The sequence below is a fragment of the Penaeus japonicus genome, unplaced genomic scaffold (assembly GCF_977035675.1).
Source record: "Penaeus japonicus unplaced genomic scaffold, GWHDUDI00000001_assembly GWHDUDI00000010, whole genome shotgun sequence".
NCBI lineage: Eukaryota > Metazoa > Arthropoda > Malacostraca > Decapoda > Penaeidae > Penaeus > Penaeus japonicus.
In genome coordinates, this window is record NW_028234412.1 from 13,098,221 (window position 1) to 13,113,220 (window position 15,000).

General features: G+C 44.4%; 1 protein-coding gene across 2 annotated transcripts in view; it reads right to left on the reverse strand.

The window, feature by feature from the left end:
• spri (Src homology 2 domain-containing protein sprint) overlaps positions 1-15,000 on the reverse strand; it is a 396,611-nt gene that overhangs the window by 379,436 nt on the left and 2,175 nt on the right. For both annotated transcript variants that reach the window (XM_086540720.1, XM_086540717.1), the window contains exon 2: positions 4,124-4,983. The gene's annotated coding sequence lies outside the window, so the exon portion shown is untranslated. The remainder of the gene's footprint in view (positions 1-4,123; positions 4,984-15,000) is intronic.

The following is a 15,000-nucleotide window of genomic DNA, read 5'->3' on the forward strand; positions in this document are numbered from 1 at the left end:
CGTCAAAGTCAGCAATGCTACGCCTTACCAAGGTCTTTCGAACAAATGATGTACTACCCTTGCCGTTTCCTTTCTCCTTATTCTTATTTCGCGTTTTTGCCTATTTATATACCTACTTATCTGTTTATTTATATATATATTTACCTGTCTATTTATTAATTCTATTCTTAAAAGATTTTTGTCTTGGACTGAAACTTCTTTTTTTCTGATTTTTCCTCTTTTTCCTTTTCTCTGACTCCTCATTTGCCCCGTGCCGCAATATTTTCCTCCAAGCTCTTATAACTCTCCATTGTTCGTAATCATTTTCAGGCTCAATCAATCAAATAATAATTTTCTTGAGATCGTATTTACTTAATAATTCTTTGTCTAACCATCTCTACCATCACAAATCCTACCCCGGTAAACTTTTAGCCTAAAAAAAACTATTTTATCCCATTCTATCCTACTAAAATCTAGGTCAATTATAACAACCATCATTCAACCCATCTTATCGTAGCCTAACAAGCATTCACTCTAGCCATTCGAATCTTAACCTAACTTAATATATTCCATCCTGATTTGAAGGCGCCGAATCTGGAATTTCTGTGTCCTGTCTTTATCACGTTCTTCCCTCACTCTTCTTTCCTTTCTTTCTTATTCCTCCTTTCCTCTACCCTCTCATCTCCCCCCTACGCCTCCTTCCCTTAACTCCCTCCCCCCTACGCCTCCTTCCCTTAACTCCCTCCCCCCTACGCCTCCATCCCTCATTCCAAGTGTCCAGGAGGAGGAAGAGATGCAAAGAGTCCTGCGCCACTGTGCCTGAACCTGAGCTAATCCATGTCACGGAAAAAGAAGCAAATAAAACAAGACACGATACAAAAAATGTAAACAAAAAAATATGAACTATCACTATCTTTCCATTGCTTCAAACACTTGGCTTGTCCTCTCTCACGCGCGCGGCATTTCGATCATGCTTGCTCATTCCCCTCATCTTATGTAAACCCATTTCTGCGTCTCTCACCCTCTCACTCACTCACTCTCTCTCTCTCTCTCTGGCTCTCCCTCTCTTCCCCCTCCGCGATTCCCTTCACCCTTCAGATCTTTGATTTTATGTCTCCCCTCCACCGCCTCCCGCCCCGCCATCCTCGTGATTTTAATGTGAATTCCTTCCGTAGTTCTGATTCTCCGCGATTATCCTTCTTCGCCTTTCTCCTTCCCTCCTCTTTCTCTCCGTTCTTCCTCTTCCTCTCGTCCCTTTTCCTTTGTGTTTTCTCTCCTCCACCCAAGGAACACGGCCAACAGCAAGACATAAGCTGAGTTGTTGCAAGGTGTCGAGGGCGCTCTCCTGCACCACTGCAGCCCAACCCGGAAGTGTGCTCCATTGCGCCCTGCAAGGTCAGAGGGTCACGTTCCAGTCGGCCAATCACCGTCTTGCACGCCGAGAGCGATAAGGGACAGAAAAAGGGACTGATTAAGACCGATTTTTGCCGTCGGTCTGCCTTATTTGCCTACCTTTCGAAATGCGTGGGGGGGGGGGGGTAGAGAGGGAGCTCCTTTTGCAACGCGCGAGTCCCGGAGGGACCGACACAAAGGCATTAGCATGCGATGAAGTAGCTTGGAGGGGGTTGGGGGAAGAGAGAAGAGGAGGGGCAGATAGAGAAAGAGGGGGAGGGGAGGGGAGGTCACACTGCCTCGAGACATGGTGGCGGCAAGCAACATCCCTGTAATGAAGCGTGATGACGTGTGGGGTCAGTGCAACACCCACCCCGCCCCCCTGACTCCCTCCCTCAGGCCCCCTTCCCTTCCCGCCGCCTAGCCACCCTCGCCGCCTCGCCTCTCCCCGCACCTTCCCTGTTAGCCCAAATTATCTGTCATTCCCTCTCTTCCTTTCTTCATTGTGCGTTCTTTCTTTTATCCCCTCTCACTCTCTCTTATTTTCCCTTCTTTTACTTTATTTCTTTCTCTCTCTCTCTCTCTCCACCTCCCTCCCTCCGTCTCTTTTCCTTTCTTCCTCTCTGACTTTTGTCCATTTTCCCTCTATCTCTCCGTCTCTCTTCCTCCCTCCCTCGCTCCCTCCCTCTCTCGCTATTAGCAATATCCGCACCCTCTCAACCACCTTTCCATCCCGCAGCAAAAGCAAACGTATCCGAGAGACACAATAGTCCGCTCACAACCCTCCCCCGAACGCCGTATTTAGAATACCAACAGGCTTGTTATCGCCGCAGATGCACTGCCATTACATCTGATTATTCTAACAATGTTCCTTTAAGCCTTTCTATTGCAGAAATTACCTGCAGTATAAACTCGGCGATAAGTGTGCCGTTTTCTCGATAGGGGTTTTAATCCTCTCTTGTTATGATGCGAAAGGGTTTTGATAATCTGATTCTCTTCGCTTTTGCTCCAACTGCCGCCATTGACCTCAGTCCCCTTGCGACACCTTTGCTTCTGAGTCATGCATCTTAAGCGCACACAAGCATACATAGATTAAATATGCACAAAACGGACACGTACGGACCACTGCAATCATACATAAATACGTGATTTTTCATGACTTCCTGGTTTGTTGACCTATCTATAAACAAGCACATCTCTTTAGCGCTATATCTTTAGGCCTGTCTGTCGACCATAAAACGAAAATCAGCATAAAATTTGCATCTTTTCTATATATTTAATCTCACATTTACCTGCCTGCCATGTGATAAAAATCTAGCCACACGTACCACAAATAAAAATCGATTCACTAATGTCACCCTCGGCACGACCCTCTCCACGACCAGCAGGAACGTCTCCTCAAAGGTCGTCCCGGACAAAACACCCTTCCCCCCATCCCTACCACCCCTCCCCCTTCCCCCCATTCCCATCATCATCCGACGTTCCTCCTGCAGTCAGTCCCGTTAGATGAATCAAATATATTTTCTTCGTCTTCCGGGGCCTTGCATTCGGCGTAAGTGATCGCCTCGAGGGAGAAATTGCTGTAATGAGGACCTGCTTTATTATCGATTAAATTGGTGAACCGGTATCCCATAATTTCATCTGAGGCGAAAGGAAGACGAGCCATAAAAACAAAAAGGTTTTGGCAATAGATAGATAAATAAATCAATAGATGGTAAAGTAAATAGATATATGTAGATGGACAAAGCTAGCTAGAGAGCGAGAGAGCGAGAGAGAGAGAGAGAGAGAGAGAGAGAGAGAGAGAGAGAGAGAGAGAGAGAGAGAGAGAGAGCGAGAGAGAGAGAGAGAGAGAGAGAGAGAGAGAGAGAGAGAGAGAGAGAGAGAGAGAGAGAGAGAGAGAGAGAGAGAGAGAGAGAGAGAGAGAGAGAGAGAGAGAGAGCCCGCCCGCGCACATCCGAGAATCCCAACATGCATCAAGCCGAAAGCCTGGCCATTGTAAACATATCTAAATCCCCTCTTTAAATGCCTCTTCCCGCCCGATTTAAAAGTCTGGCGTTATCAGGGCCGCCCGATCTCTCGCAGCCAGTCGACCGTAAGGACTCGGGGCTCAGGGACCAGGCCTCAGGGGCGGGCCGAGACCACCTCCCCGAACCGCAGCCGCTACCATACTCGCCGACCAACACGCACAAAAACACGCCCGTCGAATATCTTCAGATCTTCCTCTTGTCGCACCTCGGAGGCCACTCGGGCGTGCTGTGATTAGCCATCTTGCGTTTCTACTTCTTGAGGGCCGGGATAGGGATGTGGGGTACGGGTGGGGTGGGGGGGTGGAGGGGGCAGAGACGTGTTAGTATCTACATGAGTAGAATACGCTATGTTGAGGTTCCGTCTTATAATGAGTGAAAATGTTTTTAAAAATTGCCTAAAACAAACATTAATAATCAAAATTAGTAAACAAAAAAATAAAAATAAAAGATCACATAGCATATCCGCTCCTTAAATTTAAAAAAATAACATAAAAAGCTACTTGATATGTATATACATATATATATATACATACACACACACACGCACTCACACACACACGCACACGCGCGCGCGCGCACACACACACACACACACACACACACACACACACACACACACACACACACACACACACACATATATACATATATATATATATATATATATATATATATATATATATATATATATATGCTAATAAACACAATAACAAAAACTAACTCACCATAATGAAACGACGAAAAAGACGACGAGGACCAACTGGGGAAGAGGTGACGACGACGCTCAGCTGATCAGCGGCCGCGAGGGGGAGAGCTGTTGGTTGGGCGTGGGGTGGGGGCAAAGGGGGGGAGAGGGCGAGCAGAAGCCAAATTGAGGGTTACAGAAAAAAAAAACTGGATCAAAATAAGGAGTGAAAGGGGTAGCAGGATAAGGGGTCCGAGGGAGGGGTGTAGGGTAAGGAGGGTATTCGAAGCTTCAGTCGGTAATAATTCACTGTCTCGGTCGGCCGCTCCGTTGCCGCGCGAACAGCTGTCTGCGTCCGAATTCCCGCGCGAAATGGGAACTCTTCTCGAAGCCAGCTGCCTCGCCTGCTAATCCCGGCGACTGATTTATCAATTGGATTTCATGCGTCGCACTGTTACCAACTCTTTATTTTGCTTTAGTTGAGGGGAAACGAAACAAAAATCCGATCTCTCTCAACACTCTTTCAACAGGGGAAAAATTGGTGTCTTTTTCTCTCTCTTCCTCTCTTTGCGAGCCAACTTTTCACTGGTTTTGACCAAAGACCGAGAGATAGTGGATGCGGGGCTAAAAATTATATATCTTTCCGGTGCTTCATGAATGCTTGAAGTGCCGTAAGATCAAGATTATATTTTTTACACAATGATTATAACAGTTGTAAATTAATTTTCCTTTTGGTTACACTCATCTGATTCTATCAAAGCAAGACTTTTTTTTCCTAGCCCCACTACAATCACTCACTTTTTTCCTTTCTTCCCTGTGTTTTGTACGTTTGTTTTTTAAATATTTTTCTTATTATTTTCACTCGTTTCTTCACAAAGTCATCACTGCTGATTCATCACCCTGTGAAAGAAAATATGGAATATCAAAACTCATTATAAATATCATACAATATATATATTCTAAAAACTGAGATAGATGGAGAGAGAGAATTCCCCGTTCCCCCTTAAATCTTTTTCTCTCTCCCTCCCTTCCCAATACATCTTCCCTCCCCTTAGCCCTCCCATCCCCCCCCTCCCCTTCAGCCATCCCAAAATCTATGACATGCCGCTAATAAAAGAATTAATGTCGTTTATATATCATTCCAACTTCTGGTGGAAATACATAATAAATAAAATATATGTGGTTGACGGACACGCTATCGTTCGTAAACGACTGGTACATAAATATACAATAATGGCAGAAATAACAGTCTTGTCTGATGAAGTATTTCTTTATATTTCAGAGCAACGGCTTTGTATTTCCTCTGGTGTCTTTTTTACTTGGTCATGTGACCACTACTGCGTTTGCGTTTTTCATTCAGCGACATTTCTTGGATTCACAAGGCAAGCTTGTGCGTGTGCGTGTGCGTGTGTAAACTAAGTAAAAGAAAACACTATTTACCATAGCGTATGACATAAATTGTCATCCCTTCACATTTTATATCCTTGCGATAACAATGAAAATAAACGACGTATCATCATACATCGCGCATCTGCCGCCAGGAGGAATAGTTGCCAGCGCGTGATTAGAGCTTAAATGATCAACCCTGATTCATATTCTGGTACACTTCTGCTTCTAACAACCATTACAATACTATTCTGAGGAGACAAAAGGGCAATTTAAACACCAGGCCTACTTAAATCGGTGGCTGCAGGGGGCTGGGAGTGAGGAGAGGCCTAATTTCACCTCACAATATACTGACCATAGGAGATGAGCTTGGCAAGAATAGTAACTAGGCCTATTACTTTCTCCTACTTCTCTGTATATGGACAGCATGGTTGAATAGCCTTTTATTAAATTCCTTATCCAATCATCCAATCCTATCCAACGTACAACACAACAAAAAAACAAAAAACAAAAAAACTGAAACCCCTACCATCCAACATCCAAACTCACAGAAACCCCCAAACAAATGACAAACAGAGAAACGAGAGAGAACGAAAACGAGAAACAAAACAGAACGAGCCGAAGAGTACAAAAAACGAACATGAGAAACTGGGCGTTGGGCAATACCTGGACCCGCTCAGGGAAACTCGACTCCCCGATTCACGGCTGGTACAGGACCCTCGTGCACCACGTGACTAGACCATTCATTCGTGGAGGAAAAACAGGGTCGTGGGTGATGTACGCCTTGACATGGGCGAGAGCAAATCAAAATAAATATATCTATGAATAAATAAGAACGAAATGACAGCGGGGATTTAGGAGTGTAAGATAAACAAACAAAGAACTTTCTGGATGGACGAGAGAGGAAAAAAAGTAAGATGGCGTCCATGTCAGTTCTTAGTAAATGCACAAACTCGTTTTCCTTTTTTTCTCTTATTTTTGTCTCTGATTTATTTTGCTTCATTTTTACGTGCTTTTGACCACGCATTCGTGAGTACATAAATATCCAAACATACATAAATACATTCATATATGTATATACATATACATTATCTATCTATCTCTATATATTTACATATATATTGTATGTATGTATATATATATGTATATATATACATATATAGTTATATATATACATATATATATATATATATGTATACATATAATATATGTATATGTGTATATGTGCATATATATATACATATATATATATACATATATATATATATATATATATATATATATATATATATATATATATATATATATATATATATAGATATATATATATATATATATATATATATATATATATGAGAGAGAGAGAGAGAGAGAGAGAGAGAGAGAGAGAGAGAGAGAGAGAGAGAGAGAGAGAGAGAGAGAGATACAGCTTGACAGATAGATACATAGAAAGTGAGAGAGAGAGAGACTAAGTATGGTATGAGACTCTCGCGTGATTATTACCTTCTGACAATCCGTCCCTCACAACCGAAAATACCACAATTTCTATCGCTACCACAAACCCACAGACGGTAACAAGAACGCGGCTCCGGCAAAACACATCATATCCTACATCCATCAAGAATCCATCATCCAATTATTTAATAATTTCAATGATAAATGGAGCGTCAGCTAGAGAAAAAAATCTAGAATATAACCAAAATAAACCAAATAAAGCGATAACTTAAGAAAAAAAGTCATAATCCGATAAGCCTATGCTGCTTTGCGTGCATCATATGACGTCAGATAAATAAGCTTTTTCTATTTCTTATTTTCGTCGACAAATTCCTGCCTGGTCTCTGTCTCTGTCTCTCTCTCTGTCTCTCTCTCTCTCTCAATTACACGCACACACACACACACACACACACAAGAGCAATATTAAAATGACATAGAGAGGAACTTAATCACTATAAAAGAACTCCGTAGAACAAGTATGAGCGGAGTACACAGTTGAATAGTAGAGTACAAACTCCTTGCACAAAGTAGAACAGCCTCGAGCTTCCTGCAATATACCCTTCGCACACAATAAAACACTTGATCAAATTTGCTCGACGACAATTTTTTTTGATGCTGGAACGACTCTGCAGGACCACTGTTGCCAACAGGAAGGAGACACAGACTGCATGGGCGTTAATGGCTCCCATAAAGACCACACATGGTGCGACATGTAAATATTTAAGGTAGCCGCAGCCGCGTCCCACCCATGTTTTTATTTATTTACTTATTTACTTTTTTACAGGCCCGTCCCCTTCCCCTTTCGCCTCCGAGCCGCGGCCAGCCGAGTTAATTCCCCCCGTTTGGCGGTCTGAGCATGCGCAGTCGAGCACAGGACATTAAACCATAAGGGCGTGAGATCCTTCGGAGACGCTGCTTCTGCCGCTGCCGCCTCCTCGGTCATCTTGGGAAGAGCTTATTTATGATCGGAAGGCCAGGCAACCAAGCGCGCACGGCAGACCAGCTGGTAAGTCGTAATTACACGAATCAAGACAGCCGGATGTGATGGCGTCCGTGGGATCTTGCATCTGACCATCAAACCGGATCCGGCAACATTTTTTACGGCTCCGAAGACGTCACATATCAGATTTATCTTCCGTCGCCGCCACTATATCACACACATACATGTTTCACACGCGGCAAACATTCCGGTTCCGATCATAGAGGAGCAGCGTGCTTATTGCATGACCCCACACACAACCCATGCCACCCCGTCCGTTCAGTAACAAGGATACCAGCAAAACACGGAACATAAACACAATAAAACTCCAATAGCACCAGAGCATTCAATATCCTGAAACACGCAGCCATAACCATATAAAAAATACAACATGGCATAGCCCTCTCACAAAGGTTATAAATTCAACTCAGCGTGTTCCTCTCCCTACTGGCATTCCCATTCCCCTTTGTAGCGCTATCAGCACCACATCTTTCCTGTTATTAATGTAACCAAGGTTCTCCCGCTGTCTCCGTCTATTCCACGATGCCGTATCCCATTCTCCTCACGGTGCTCTTTACCAATAAATTTAATCCAACTGTTCAAAAATTCCTTCCATCCTTTTTATCTACTTGAATTTCTCATTTCCTGTCTCGCGTGTGCCTCTTACAGTTCCCTCAGGAGTCATTACCGCCCGTCTGTGTACTTCTATCATGCCCTCCCCTTCCTACTCACTTCCACGATTAGCATACTCCCTGGCCGCTCGCACCTTGGTTCTGACACTGAGCGAGAGTACCAAGGGTCAAAGTCAACTGGTACTTTTTTAAGGGCACCCTGCGATCTCTCTCTCACTCTCGCTATCTCCTTCGCCGACCTTGCCCTTGGAGGAGTTTCTTTGTCTTCCGAGGCATTCCCGACCTTGTGCGCTGACACCTGACTTTCCTGCCATACGTCGCGATTCGTGATAGTATATGGCTGGTGTTCTTTGTCCGTTCATTAAACGCGTGAATTAATTAGTATATCAAAACTCATCAGTGTAACTTCTATATCAAATATTAATAGAAATATTCCCCTAATATCGCTTCGCTTTTATCAGAGATTCATTTGTGCCAATCACTTGCACCTAAACATCACCTTAATCGACTGTCCTCTACTCGCCTCGGAACCACAACCTCTTTCGCCCTTCCATTTGTCTTCCAAATTCTGGATTCTAAGCATGGCACCGCCTATCCTCCTTTAAACCGTACCACCAACATCCGCCTATCCCTCTCCCGTCCGCGCCGCCCAAGGATCAGCAAGACTGGATAATGCAGGAGTCACTCCAACATGACCCCGACTAACTAAGGTCAAGAATATTCACACGCGCGCAAGACCTTCATCCCGTCGGGCATTTCCGAAGTGAGCTAGCGGCCGATGTGACAATTCTTCTTGGGCAACAGTAGATATATCTCCACAAATACCAACTTGTGGCGAAAAATAGGACCTGAGGGGCACCCTATAAAAAGACGTCTGACCCATCTTTCACGAGGGCGACTGTACACGAGGAAAATTCTAGCAACACGCCACTCTTAATCTTGGTATCGTCTCGTCTCGTCTAGTCTAGTCTACATGTGTCTGCCTCTGCCTCTGCCTCAGTATACGTCTGTCTGTATGCCTCTGCATCTGCCTCTGTATCTGTCTGTCTCCCTTTTCCTCTCTCTCCGCTCGTAATTGCATCCCCCCCTCTCTCGCATCTCCCCCGTTCTCCCCGCTGCTTTCCTCCCCTCCCCTCTTACCCCCCACCTAGCCGCCGCATCCCAGGGACATACGCAGCATCCTGTCAGGCCGCTCCAGGGCACTTGTGTGGTAATATGCTAAAGTCAGCCGTAATGAGCGTACGTTATCAGGTTAAGTCGTGGGTGTGTTCCCCTGGAGGAGCAGCCTCGCTAAACCAGCCTCGCTCCCTCCCCGCCCCAACCACCCGTTCTCCCGTATACCTCCTCTCTCAGCTCACCCACACCCGTTCTTCACCCCTCTCCCCTCGCAGCCCACCCTAGCCATTCACCAACCCCCACACCAGCCCTCTTCCTACCCATTCACCCCACTAGCCTACTCCCCCATTCCTCCCGGTCCCCAACCCGGCTCTCCCACCCCAGCTCTTCCCCCCTCTAAGCCCACCTTATTCGCCACCCCAATCCTTCCAGTGCTGGAAATCTGAATAAAGATTTACGTGGATGAAGCAAACCTCTTCCGTGAGGGCAGAACCAAGGGCTTAGCGTTCGCTTCGAATTATCAACATTTAATTAAAATAATAAGAACAAAAAGGACAATGATTAATGTTCCAAAAATAACTATGAAGCAAATCAATAATGATCGAAGTAAATAATTAGTCATTGCTTAGGATCAAAATAACAGTACTAGCTGTCTAACAATGTGGTGCCACTGATTATGATCGTCATCATTTCTCCAGTAACAATAATCAAACAGTTTATTAATAAATTTAAGCTTAAAAAATACATACACAACTAAATGCTTCCTAATTATCAGGGAATATTCGACAACCTCGCAATGGAAATGTGTCCACAATGCCTCACTTCAAAGGACATAAAACTCCCTAACAAATTTTACGAGCGGATAATAGAATCCTCATTCCCTGAGCATAGAATTCCGATGTCTTACAAGATATTCTCTGCCATCATTAGCTAGATTTCCAAACCTCCTTGAAATATATTCCCCTAACTCCTCTCCTTTAATAATAATGAAAAACATGACATTAAAAAAACGACTACATAAAATCCCCCAAAAGTAGAAATCAGTCCCATTTCCAACCATTATGCCGTCCCACCCCTATTTCCTTTCAGGTAATGTATAGAATATGTATATATATATAATAATAAGGCATCCCAATTTACCTGCCCTTTACCTGGCCGAGAGTCTCTGTAGACGTGGACCATTAAAGTTCATATTTGTCCTTTTTATGTGGCCCCCTTAACGGACGAGAGAAATGGAGGAAGACTTTGATAAACTTGGGCAGAAAGGAAGGAGAGACGTAGGCCTATGGATGGAGAAGACTGGTGATACTCCTCCGTCAGATAGCAATTATAATAATAAAAATAAATTACTGATACAAATAACAAAAATTACAATGAAAGTAGCAACAATAATAATACAATCACTAGTCACATAAAAATACTAGTATCATTAACACAACAACTATCCTCATCGCATCAAGCATCACCACCATCAATACCATGGCCATCACCATCGCCTTCATCTCAAACAATGAAAACAAAATAAACAACACGAACACGACACCGCCCCAACACAGGCTCGACCACAACGGCGAGGTGCCCGAACCGCACCGCAGCATTAGGGTAATATGGCCACTCCTTGCGAGAACTAAATTGGGACATGTACGTCAATGCACCTTGTTGGAAATACCACCTTATTCAAATAAGGGCGGCGGGGAGAGCTACCTCCCTGGATGAGGATCGGAAATGTATACAAACACGCGTATCCATCTATACATACAGACAAGCAGACATTAATATATATCAGTATATAATGTAAACACGTATGTATATCCCTTAATATTATATATATATATATATATATATATATATATATATATATAAATGTGTGTGTATGTGCGTGAGTATGGGTATGGGAATGGGTATGGGTATGTGCATATGTATATGTATATATATATGTATATGTATATGTATATGTATATGTATATGTATATGTATATGTATATGTATATGTATATGTATATGTATATGTATATGTATATGTATATGTATATGTATATGTATGTGAATGTGAATTGGAATGTATATGTATATGTATGTGAATGTGAATTGGAATGTATATGTATATGTATGTATGTATGTATGTATGTATGTATCTATCAATCTCTCTCTCTCTCTCTCTCTCTCTCTCTCTCTCTCTCTATATATATATATATATATATATATATATATATATATATATATATATATACACACATACATACACACACATATATATACATACATACATTCATACAAATAAAAACAGATCATTCACACAGTCTCCAAACAAAACATAAACACAGCAATGCGACTGAACAACGGAGTCCGACCGAGAGAGAAATTACCCACACCAACACAAATAAAACACACACCCGTATCACAAACACAACCATAAACCTCACCCAAACAACACACTCCTCACCATACGAGCCACAACCATCCCCATCCCGCGAGAAGAGGCAATCTATCCTCCAGGAACGAGACACCGACCGCCCGTCCGCCCGTCCCCCGCCCATCCATCCCATTCAAGGAAGTCCGTCAGGAGCCCCTACTTGAGTGAATATGACGTCCTCGAGACAGACAGCGCCACAGCTTGAGAAATCGACTGCGAAATTAGGGAGAATGGGTGTGGGAGTGGGAGTGGGAAGGGTGTGTGGGAGTGGGAAGGGAGTGTGGGAGTGGGAAGGGTGTGTGGGAGTGGGAAGGGAGTGTGGGAGCGGGAAGGGAGTGTGGGAGTGGGGAGGAAGTGTGGGAGTGGGAAGGGTGTGTGGGAGTGTGAGAGTGGGAAGGGAATGTGGGAGTGGGAAGGGAGTGTGGGAGTGGGAAGGGAGTGTGGGAGTGGGAAGGGAGTGTGGGAGTGTGGGAGTGGGAAGGGAGTGTGGGAGTGGGAAGGGAGTGGACCAGAAAGAGAATACAGATAAGTATAGATACTATTTATATGGAGAATGACAGACTCATGCAGATAGCGGGCCTTGGGTTTATATGATATATACTATCTTTCATGTTATACAATCAGAGAGTGTGTGTGTGAGTGAGTGAGTGAGTGAGTGAGTGAGTGAGTGAGTGAGTGAGTGAGTGAGTAAGTGAGAGTGAGAGTGAGAGTGAGAGTAAGAGTAAGAGTGAGAGAGAGAGTGAGAGTGAGAGTGAGTGTGAATGTATGTGTGTGTGTGTGTGTGTGTGTGTGTGTGTGTGTGTGTGTGTGTGTGTGTGTGTGTGTGTGTGTGTGTGTGTGTGTGTGTGTGTGTGTGTGTGCGCGCGCGTTTGTAAATAACCACCTCCATTAACCCAGTCTCCGTCACGGCCAGCAGCTTTCAGATCATAATGCCCTAATTATGTTCCGGGTCGTTAATAATGGCAGGGTAATTAAGGATCCCTGGTCGGAGACAGAAAGAAAGAGAGAGTCTGAGTCTAATGACAAGAAAATATGAGGTCGGAAAAATAAATTTAAGTGAATCACGAAAAGATCAAAAAAACGTCTTTGGAGATTATTGGGAAGGTCTGGAATGACGACAAAATTTGTTTACCGTATCAACATCATTATTTTTGTGATGACGATAATAATGAGCAATGAGCAATAATTAAGCCAACGCAACCTACCAAATGGGATCTTCATCACCCACGGTAGGCCTACACAGCCTTTACAATGATGTAAGGCCCATAGTTCCAGTCAAGCAGGCGTGATGACCTGCTTCGCTAAGGTGTCCAAATCAACCCCATGAAGCATGTTTACCTGTCCAAAAACACTACATAGACCCACGCAACGCCCAACTACCTAAAGCACCACTCCATATATCCTTACACCACGCCCATTTCTTTCTGAAATCCCTCGCGCCAGTGTCGGGTATCGAGGCTCTGCTGTGTAGCAAACTACTAGAGGATTTACGTAAACATTTGCATGTAATTCTAGGCTTTAATTAAATTCCTGCTTAGCTCCTGTCTCGGCCGAGGAGTGGCGGGCTGCTGCATGGACGTTGCGAGGCGAGGAGGGCGTGAGGCAACACCAGGACTGCATAACAACTACTGACGTCATCGGCCAAGGTGAAGACACCTGCAAGTGGACTAGTCTCGTCTCCATGTGGATTTAAAAGACTCGGAACTGCATGGCATGTGGAAAAGAGAAAGCGCACGCACGCACGCACACACACACACACATTATATATAGACACACACACACACACACACATTATATATAGACACACACACACACACACATTATATATAGACACACACACACACACACATTATATATAGACACACACACACACACACACACACACACACACACACACACACACACACACACACACACACATTATACCCAACCATACATAAACGATGAAGATCAATAACCCGCAAATGAGTGGGTAAGCTGCGAAAGGCAATGAGGTCCGCACGTTCAGTACTCGCTCAGCCCAAAGAACAACGCTGAACAGTGTCAAGCGAAAGGGGTAGGCGACCTCCCACACACACACACACACACACACACACACACACACACACACACCAAGACTCTCCTTCCACAGCAGCAATAACTCAAGACGTATTTTATTATTCAGCTGAAATGTCCCGACCAATACAAGCTCCCTTCCAATCCTCTATCCCCCCCTATCCTACCCCTCCCTCTCCCCACCTCACCTCCCACCCTCCCCCGCCACGGCCAGGTGTACAAGTATCGACCAGCTGGAAACTTAAGGGTCAAATTACCGATAACTTCCGCTTCTCGACGCGTGCCCGGAAACCTTCCTAGCCTTTCACTGACAAGCTGGAACCTATTACGATAAAAAAAAAATCACTTGGAACCATAATGCCACCTACCTTCCGAGAAATCCGACATGGACAAACAAAAATGAAGCCAAAAACAAGCCTAATCAACGTCGTATAACAAAGAAAAAATGTCGTTTATCAGAATCAACCGACCTATATTATTCCGAGTATAACCTGGTCGATCGGCTCCATGACATACTCGGACGCAGGTCGTTGTGCGCTCCGCGAGTTACTACAAACACGCAAAGGCAGCCAATGCCCGCTATACACACGCTAAGATCATTACCCTGTCCAACCATCATGTACCTGGACTAGGTACAGGGGTGGGTGTGGGAGGGGGTGCAGGAGGTAGAGGGGGATTACGAGGATGTGGGGAAAGCCTCATCCAGGTGTAGTCGTCCAATGGGCATGGGTCGGCCATGCGGGTGGGTGCCCTCAGACCTGGAAAACAAACACAGAAGGACAGACACACACACACGCGCGGACGTACAGACAGACAGACAGACACACACATACACACGAGCA